This window comes from Pelodiscus sinensis, chromosome 32 (genome assembly GCF_052426305.1).
Source record: "Pelodiscus sinensis isolate ZL-2025 chromosome 32, ASM5242630v1, whole genome shotgun sequence".
In the NCBI taxonomy this organism is placed as follows: Eukaryota; Metazoa; Chordata; order Testudines; family Trionychidae; genus Pelodiscus; species Pelodiscus sinensis.
This window is the reverse complement of record NC_143083.1, coordinates 2,699,601-2,709,970: the sequence shown is the minus strand read 5'-3', so window position 1 is coordinate 2,709,970 and position 10,370 is coordinate 2,699,601.

The following is a 10,370-nucleotide window of genomic DNA, read 5'->3' as shown; positions in this document are numbered from 1 at the left end:
TTATTGCCAAGCAAAGTACAATAATAGCGAACAGACTCTCCACTGTACCACTATACATGTGTACATCGTGACAACTGACTAACACCCAATCAATACTCTGGATTTAGTGCTGCCCCCATGATCAGCTGACAACCACTTTTTGGGGGGCACTTTTATACACTGGTACAAACAAGTTACACATTGCTCCTGATGTACAAGGTTGCCACCCTCTGTTAGCTAGTTATCTTACCTCATAGAAAGGGAGATTTCCATTACTATCCATCATGCTGTCTACTTAGACCTGAGCCTGGGCTGGTATGTATGTTATCTGTGGGTATGTGTTGGTACCAAGACGTATGTTAATGAGGGGTTCTGTTATGACCCCTCTAGAATATGCTTACAGCCTGTGCCTAGTACATCTTAGGTATGAGTGTTCTTGCCAGTTTTTGTGAGCAGGGCCTGCCTCTTGCTAGCAACCTAATCTGCTTTATATTAGCAAAGATTTGACCATTGCTGTCTAGGTGTCCAGCCTCATACTTGGCCTGTGATACGTGAGCTTATGTTTCAGGCCCTTATCTTATTACAGCATGAATATCCTCTTAACTATTAAAGACTAAAAATATGTTCTCTTCCATTACAGTTTACGAAGGCTTGTCCTTTCATATACACACACACACACAGAGCAGCACTGGTTTTGTTTCAATGTTTTAATCTTTAATTCTACCTTTCAGAATCTTTCATGTAATGAATGACTTAAATGGAAACCATTTTGAAGCTACATTGGTATTTGAATGTTGGAGAGTTTAGTTCAGTGCTGAAGGCTTTAAATTGCAAGTAAAACTGAGGTCTGGCTTTAGGTCCTAGTCACTCTTTGCAACCAGAACAATTAATTTAAATGGAGCCTTGAGAGAGGAGGAAAAAACTAAAATTAAATGTCATATGTCCAGTAATGTTACGTCTGAAAACTCAATATGCTGGCCTGAAGCAATGGTAACATTAGTGATAGTGTAGTGTAGGTTAACATTCTTGTATGATTCTTATAAGGTCTCTAGCCACAGTAACCTCCATGGAAACTTAACCAAAACCTGGAAACTGCCACATCTTATCAGGGTAGAATTTTTCACGCTAGTAAGCTTCATATAAGATGTCTTAGAATCTGCTGATTTCTACAAGAGAACTTCTCCAGTTCTATAAGTGTCTTAGTAGTTGGCCTTAAAGGTCAAAAGTGATTTGATTTACAGACTCTGTACATGTTTGACTGATCATCCTGATCCTGGAGTTTCATGAAGATGCACGGGGAGTGATGCGCTAAAATGGGTGGGAGAACAATACATCCGATGGGGGCGGGGAACAACAGATTTTGTGAGCTCTAGACTAAGGCCACGAGGGAGCTGCTGTGGCTTAGGCTCCTTGGAACTACCATTGATTCCTTACGTTGCTATTGGCAACAGTAGCTTTAAGTGCCCCCACCCCTTTTGACTCCAGAAAACTCTTCAAAGGTCTGTGTTTCATTTTGTGCATGCTCTTCTCTTGTCAAAACTCTGCTTTTCCCAATACCATTTTTAGGTGAAATCAAGCAGGTGAACTCTTCTCTTTCATTATACCTGGTTTTACCTATTCAGTTACATATCTAAGGTGAGTATGCTTATAAATATTACTGCTGACATTTGACAGATCGTTTCCTAGTTGAGCTCTAGGAAATGACTTAATTTTAGTCCAATTCCTGATGGAAGGGTAGGGATCCATCTTTCAGAATTGTCAACAGCTAACATTAACTCAAACTCCTATTGCAATTCTAGGAGGGTGTGTACAGGTCCTGTGTGGCACCTGCTCTTTACAAAGGAATGAGAATTTCTGAAGACCTGTCTGCAGATGTCGCCTCTTAAAAGGTGTTAATTTCTATATAGAAACCGTAATAATACGATGCGGATGGGATGAGGTCAGTGAGGGTTACAGAGAGACTTTATTTTCAAGTACCAACTTGCCACTGTATTTAGGCACTTTCAGAAGCAGGTAGCCTGTGGATTTATCTTTGGCTGTATAGAAGCACAAGTGGCTGAACTGCTCCAATGATGGCTGCTTATCTGATTGACATCAAGTTGTCAAATTAATTATTTACGTCAGGGGTGGCCAACACGTTACAGACAAAGAGCCAAAATAGTGGTGGATACCGTGCAAAGAGCCGAGGGAAATAAATTGAGCCAAAAAAAAATAAACACCTCTGCCCCTTTAACAGTGGAGTGTGGCCCAAGCAGGCTTCCAGTGGCCACAGAGTCAGATCTCTCTGCCCCAAGTGGTGCCCTGACCAGACAAGGAAAACAGTTCAGCGCAGGGGAACGCAAAACAGCCGTGGGTGCAGGAGCCACAACTTTTCCTTTGAAGAGCCGCATGCAGCTCACAAGCCACGGGTTGGCCACCCCAACTTACACTGTTACTAATCTAGTTGCAGGAGAAAGCTTGGCAGCATTTTTAGGCATTTGGTGCAAGAAATGTAATAAAATACTTCCAGTAATTACTGGCCATGTGTCAATTGGAAAGAGTGACTATCTAGTGCCATTTAAAAAAATCACTCTACAGAATCACAAGTCAAATATAATCTTATTACAATCAAAGTAGTGGGGAACCATGGTCTGATAGGAAAATAAAAATCCTAACCTTTGTGAGCTTGAAATACTCCACTAGGGGGCATATTCAATGTTAGACTGATGCCAGCTGGATTAAAACCAAAAAGCTAATGTGATTTAAAACTACTAAAAACTATGAAGGTGGGAGGGGGAAAGATGCAACTCAAAAAAAAAAAAAAAAAAAAAAGCTGCATATCTTAAATAGATTTTAACAAGATCCTGGAATGCGCACACAGAAATTTCCTCTTCAGCAAGTGCTGGTCCATGCCTATTCTACTCTTGGGCTATGTCTACGCTAGCGGCTTCTTGCGCAAGTATGGCCATTCTTGCGCAAGAATCTGTAGAGCATCCACACTGCTCTAGCGCAAGGAAATTTACAGTACGGTGTGGTAAGAGGGCTTCTTGCGCAAGAGCTACGCTCTTTAACAGGTGTAAGCCCTCTTGCGCCAGAGCTCTTGCACAAGCGGGCAGTGTGGACGCTCAGCAGGGATGTCTTGCACAAGAAAGCCCTATGGTTAAATGGCCATCAGAGCTTTCTTGTGCAAAAGAGCATCCACACCGCCATGGGCGCTCTTGTGCAAAAGCACAGCTCGCACATGGCAGTGTGGACATTTTCTTGCACAAGAACATCTTGTGCAAGAAGCCGCCAGTGTAGACATAGCCTTGGAGTGTGTGCACTCAAGACTGGATGTTACTGGTTTAGCAGTATCCATTCACTTGTGCCCTAGATACTCTTCCCCTGCCCACCATCTCATGGCATAAGGGACAAAATGAGCCCAAATTCCTTTTAGTTCCTTTTTGTTGGCCTGTAGCTGTAACTCCCAGCCCTATCCATTATTGCACGCTGTCCAATTCATCTTGGAGGGGATCTTCAAGGAATCCATTTTGAAGCGAGGAAAATAATCAGGAACAGTCAAAATGGATTCACCAAGGGCAATGCATGCCTGACCAACTTGATTGCCTTCTACAACAAGGTAACTGGCTCTGTGGACATGGGGAAGGCAGTGGATGTGATATACATTGACTTTAGCAATGCTTTTGATATGGTCTCCCACAGTATTCTTGCCAGCAAGTTAAAGTAGTATGGATTGGATATATGGACTGTAAATGGATAGAAGGCTGGCTCGATGATAGGGCTCAACAGGTAGTGATCAATGGCTCAATGTCTGATTTGCAGTCGGTATCAAGCAGAGTGCTGCTAGGGTCAGTACTAGTGCCGGTTTTGTTCTTCATCTTTGTTAATGACCTGGATGAGGGGATGGATTGCACCCTCAAAGTTTGCAGATGACATTGATAAGCAGCAGTTCAGTAGAAAAGGACCTGGGGATTACCGTGGATAAGAAAAAACTTAAACAACAAATAAACTAGTAGCACCTTAAATACTAACATAACATGTAGGCTACGTCTAGATTGCATCCCTTTTTCGTAAAAGGGATGCAAATTAGACGTATCACAATTGCTAATGAAGCGGGGATTTAAATCTCCCCCGCTTCATTAGCATAAAAATGGCTGCCGCTTTTTTTCGGCATGGAGCTTTGCCGGAAAAAAGCGCCAGTCTAGACGCGGATCTTTCGGAAAATAAAGCCTTTTCCGAAAGATCCCTTATCCCTCTTAAAATAAGGGATCTTTCGGAAAAGGCTTTATTTTCCGAAAGATCCGCATCTAGACTGGCGCTTTTTTCCAGCAAAGCTCCGTGCCGAAAAAAGCGGCAGCCATTTTTATGCTAATGAAGCGGGGGAGATTTAAATCCCTGCTTCATTAGCAATTGCGATACGTCTAATTGCATCCCTTTTATGAAAAATGGATGCAATCTAGATGTAGCCTCTGATGGTATAATGAAGTTTTGTGTGCACAGCCTACTTTGTCAGATGACATTAGTGTTAAAAGTCCAGATCCAAGAATAAATAAGGGGGGGGGGAGAAAAAAGAGGGGGGAGAAAGGAGGGGAGGAAGAAAAGAGAAACTGTGAGTAGACAAGCTTCAGCTAGGTAGCCGAGTTAATCTGTAACAGGAAAAACTTAAAGCTCATGATACTATCTACATGTTTTGTTAGTCTTTAAGGTACTACTAGTCTATTTGTTGTTGCGTTTTTTAAGTTTTTCCTGTTAGAATAACTTGGCTACCCCTCTGAATAACTTGGCTACCCCTCTGAAGCTCATGGATAAAAAGTTGGATATGAGTCAACAGAGTGTCCTTGTAGCCAAGAGGGCTAATGGCATATTAGGGTGCATTAGGAAAAGCATTGCCAGCAGATTTAGATAAGTGATTATTCCTCTTCATTCTGCACTGGTGAGGCTACATTTGAGGTAGTGTCCAGTTCTGGGCCCCCTGTTACAGAAAGGATGTGGACCCATTAGAGTCCAGCAGAGGGCAACAAAAGTGATGAGGGGACTGGAGCAAATGACTTGAGGAGAGGCTAAGGGATTTGGACTTCTTTAGTCTGCAGAAGAGTGAGGGGGGGGATTTGATAGCAGCCTTTAATTACCTGAAAGGGGGGTGGGGTTCCAAAGAGATGGAGAGGTTGTTCTCAAGGGTTACAGATGGCAGAATGAGGAACAATGGTCTCAAGTTACAGTGGGGGAAGTCTTAAGTTGGATATTAGGGAAAACTCTTTCCCTAAGAGGGGGGTGAAGCACAGGGATGGTTACCGAGGGAGATGGTAGAATCTCTCATCTGTAGAGGTTTTTAAGTTCCTAAACTGATACAGCCCTGACTGGGATGATTGAGTTGGGGTTGGTCCTGCTTTGGGTAGGGAGTAGGACTCAACTCCTGAGGGTCTCTTCCAGCCCTAGGATTCTATCTTAGACAAAGCAGCAGTTAACTTATTTCCTTTTGCCCATTGGTGGTAACTAGCAGGGGACACTGGTCATTATGACTTATTCTGGACTGCGTCAGTGAACTCTCCAGTACTCAGTGCCTATCCATCAGCCACATACTTGGCAGTGACAGTACCGATCACTGCTTCCTCTTTATCCTAGACATTCGTCCAACCTCTTCGGCACCAAAGTAACACTGGGGGGCTGAAAGATATGTTGGTGGGGGTTGGTACAGGACTTGCTATTACTAGAGAGGCTCAAGTAAGTCTTTACAAACTCCCACTGTAGCGCCTTTGTCTGGCTAAGGACGTGATCCCTTTACCAACCTTTCTAGTCACGGGTGGCATGATCCTTACAGGTCTGCCCCTCCATGAAGGAAAGATTTACCTCCTCATCTCTATATTTCTTCTCGTCTCCTGAACGTAATAGGGAATTATTTCCTACCTGTCCATCACCTCCTAGGTAGCTCGGTGGGAGTCCGGGATGGAGTCACCATAGTCCTCTGTGCTGAATATTGGACATCTGGGAAATGTAAACTTGTTGACCGGTATTAAAATGGCTAGAAGAGTGGGGGAGATTCAGGCCCTTGTGTCTGGTTCCTCATATCCACTGTTTCTTAAAGCTTCTCTACTAAGAGTAATCATGTGGCCCTCATCCCACTTTCTTGCCCAAGGTGGTTTCAAAGTTCCACATAAATCAGTCTCTTCAGTTTTCTTTCCTAAAGCCCTCTGCTCCTGCTGAAGTGAAATGTCATTAATCAATGGTGCGTCTACACAGCACTTATTTCAAAATAGAGCGCTCTTCCTCCGACTTCCTTTACTCGTACAATGAGGGTTACAGTAGTCGGAGTAAGAAGTTCTCCAGCTTGACAGTATTTACATTATTTTGAAATAGTCCATATCTACACAGCAGGCAGGTTATTTCGAAATAACTTGTTGCTGTGTAGACATACCCAAATTGTCGTGAGAATGTTGTCTTTTTATTGAGGTGGGAACAAACCCATTCAGGGACACACCTAGACTATGCAATGTATTTTCAGACAGTCCATTAGCAACTTATATACACTCAGATGTTCTCTACATGGGAATTGAACTGCATAAGAATTTGCTACAAGTTAGCCAGGAAAGAGCACCTGGCCATAGTAGAATTAATTCTACTAGGGCAGTGCTTTTCAACCCTTTTCCTGTGTGGACCCTTAAATTTTGAATTGAAGTGCAGACCCCTTTGGATGACAGGTTGAAAATCACTGCACTAGCCTGGTTGCATTCATCAAATTTCAATAGACAATCCTGCAGTCATTCTGAAAGTAGGATTCTTCATTTCTACCTTCAAGCAAACAGACAACTGGTTGTCAGTCAACAAATGTGAAATGTGTGGACAGCCACGTGGAAAAGAAAGAAGAGTTACTTACCCTACAGTAATTGTGGTTCTCCACAATACCTCAGATTCCACCACCCACCCTCATTCCCCACTAATTCAGTGTTATTCCTATAGAATTCTATATTGAGGAAGGAACCAAGAGGCAGTTGGCCCACTCCATCCTTGATGCTCTTCAAAGGGGAACAAGGACAGCTGTGATGCAGGCATAGCCTCGGCAGCCCGATGGACACTGCTAGCCAAAAAGAATCTGCTCTTGAACATGTGAGGTGTATAAACACCAACAGTGGAGTCTTAGAAACAGAATATTATTGTTGGAAGATACCTCAGGAGGTCATCTAGTCTGACACCCTTCTCAAAGCAGGACCACCCCCAACTAAATCATTCCAGCCAGGGCTGTCAAGCCTGGCCTTAAAATCCTCTAAGTATGGAGATTCCACCATTTCCCTAGGTAACCCATTCAATGCTTCACCAACTTTCTAGGGAAATATTTTTCCTAATATCCAAGCTAAACCTCCCCCACTGCAACTTGAGACCATTGCTCCTTGGTCTGTCCTCTGCCACTACTGAGAATAACCTGGCTTCATCATCTTTGGAACCCCCTTTAGGTAGTTGAAAGCTATCAAATCCATCCTTACTCTTCTGAACTGGATCTAGTATTTCAGATGTAGCCTCACCAGTGCCAAATAAAGGGGAATAATCGCTGGCAGTGTAGCCTGATGTGCCATTAACCTTCTTGGAACAAGAGCACACTGTTGACTCATACACAGCTTCTTGTCTACTGTATTAGACACGATTTTTCTGCAGAACCGTTGTTTAGCTAGTCAGTCTCTAGCCAGTAACAGTACTTGGGATTCTTCCATCCTAAGTGCAGGACTCTGCACTTGTTGAATCTAATCAGATTAGTTTTGCCCCAATCCTCCAATTTGTCTATTCTGGACCTTGCCCCTATCCTCCGTTGTATCTACCTCTCCCCCTCAGTTTAGTGTCATCCACTTGGTGAAGGTGCAATCCATCCCCTCATCCAGATCATTAATGAAGATGTTGAAAAAATCCAGCCCCAGGACCAATCCTGAGGCATCCCGCTTGACATTGAGCCATTGATTGCTACCTGTTGAGCCCAATAATCTATACAACTTTCTATCCAGCTCCCAGCGATGCCGCTTGGGGGAGTGGAACAGGCTGTAGCCAAATTGTTCTATGTCTCACCACCACAGTGAAATGGAGTGACCCAGATGGCAGAGCAGAACAGGCTGGGATTGGGTCGCTCTGCTTCTCACGGCTCCCATAATCACTGGTGAGTGTGGAAGTGGGCCCAACCGCTGCTGCTGGTAACCAGGATCCCTGGTAATCCCACAGGCTACCTTGGGCCTTGCACAACCCTCCACAAAGCAGGGCTTGGGGCCACGGTCCCAAACCATCCAATGGCAAAGCAGACTGGTCAGTAGTTCCCCAGATTCTCCTTAAAAAAAAAAAAAAAAGCAGCACTATCTGCCTTTTTCCAATCATCCAGGACCTTCCCCAATTTCCACGAGTTCTTCATGATTAATATCTTACTCTAGCATAACTGCAGTTCAAGTAACCATTTCTCATTGCTCATGGTTGCTGTGAGACTGGGTAACTGTTTTTGTTGAAATGTATTTGAATAAAAATGGTTTTTCAACTAAAACTAAAACATTTTTGCATACTATTTATTTTGGTCAAAATTTTCTGGTTTTTTGGTCAATTTTTTTTTTAAGTTTTCAAGGTTTTTTTTTTTTTTTTTTAAATAAAAGAAATTTTTTTCATTATAAATTTCCTGTAAAAAGAGCTAGCATTTTTATCGGTTCTACTTACTACACTTTTCTTCCAATCCACCCATGTGAGTCTCTAGAAATAATTGTAGAGTAAGACATTTCATAAGTACTTACCAGAAGAAATCAATGTTACATACGAAACTATATTTTAGAGCGCGCCCCTCTGGTGAGTGAATGCTTATAGAAAAAACAGAGCTCTGTTGCATTAATTAGAGGCAGAGTGCTATGGTTCATAGATCTTAAAGATGATAATCTCTCCCACTAAGAAGAAACAGATGCATATATTAGTCAACTATCCCCTAGAACATAAAGAAATTTATCAGCTCCTACCATAGTTTTTAACTCCTATTATACAGGCTGGATAACCTGAGCTCAACATGTCTGGGCCTCTGGATTTTTCCTGCCCTTTGGACTTGAACATAATATATGCTGCTCATATCCTTCCTTGATCTACTGCTTGCCATATAAGGTAATTGCAAACCAGTAAGAGAGCTGTATCTTATTTTAAAAGTAATGTAAGTAAAACTACCAGGAGTCTCCAGACCAGCTGTTCTACCGAGATAGGAAGTAATGAACGTTTAAATAGGACTGTGGTCAGAAGAATTTGAATGACAGTTGAGGATATTCCTACATACATATCACCATAGGGCTGAGAAGGCCTGAGGCCACAGGCAGGGTGTCTCTGCAGCCCAAGGCTATGTCTACACTTGTGGCTTCTAGCGCAAGTAATATGCAAATGAGGCTAAGTGTGGAATATTGCCGAGCCTCATTTGCATACCTAATGAGCTGCCATTTTTTTCAGAAGAGACTCTTGTGCAAGGAGGGTCTACACTGCCCCTTATTGCGCAAGAAAGCCCTCTTGCACAACGCTGTTACACCCATTAGTTTTCAGGAAGAATGGCATTGCGCAAGAGGGTTTTTCTTGCGCAAGACGGGGCAGTGTAGACGCTCCTTCTTGCGCAAGAGCCTCTTCTGAAAAAAATGGTGGCTCATTAGGTATGCAAATGAGGCGTGGCAATATTCCACGCTTAGCCTCATTTGCATATTACTTGTGCAAGAAGCCACGAGTGTAGACATAGCCCAAGAGATGTGTCTATTCCAACAGTTCTAAGCTTGCACCCTCAACATGTGCAGATCCTGATTGTGAGGATCCATTTAGGCAAGCATTGATACCACTTTTGGAGCTAGAAAGTGGAGCTGATCAAGCAAAAGGGGGGTTCATAGTCTCACATGCAACCTACAACCATCACCACAGAGCTGCAACGCCTGCCTCTGCCACACACCCCCAAAGCAGTTCCTAGAAAACAGCCTCTAAACACCAGCCCTGTGCAAACCACACCAGGCCTATTCCTCCTCCATTTCCTTTGGTTCTGTATGGTGGCTAAAGTAGGCGCTAAATGGGCCTACAGTGCTCCTCTTTGCTCCAAGGCCGCAAGTTTCTCAATGAGAAATGTCACCAGGGGACAGATCCTCGGGTACAACATCCCCCCCTCCCACCTCGTTTCCAGGCAGGGGTGACCAGCCCCCCAGGTAAGAGATGCCCGCAAGGGATCCCTAGACGAGGTATCTGGGTAGAAGTGACGGGTGTTGGGCAAGATGCCCCTCTGCCTCTGGACAGAGGTGACCGGTGTGCAGGAGAGACACCCCCCCCCCATCTCCAGGTGGGCCCTCTGGTTCGTGGCGAGATGGGACTGAGGCCCCAGGCCCCCAGCTGAGACGCCCGCCCTTTGGCGGGTCCCTGGGCGAGGTGCCCACGTGCGGCTGGGCAGAGGGGCGGGT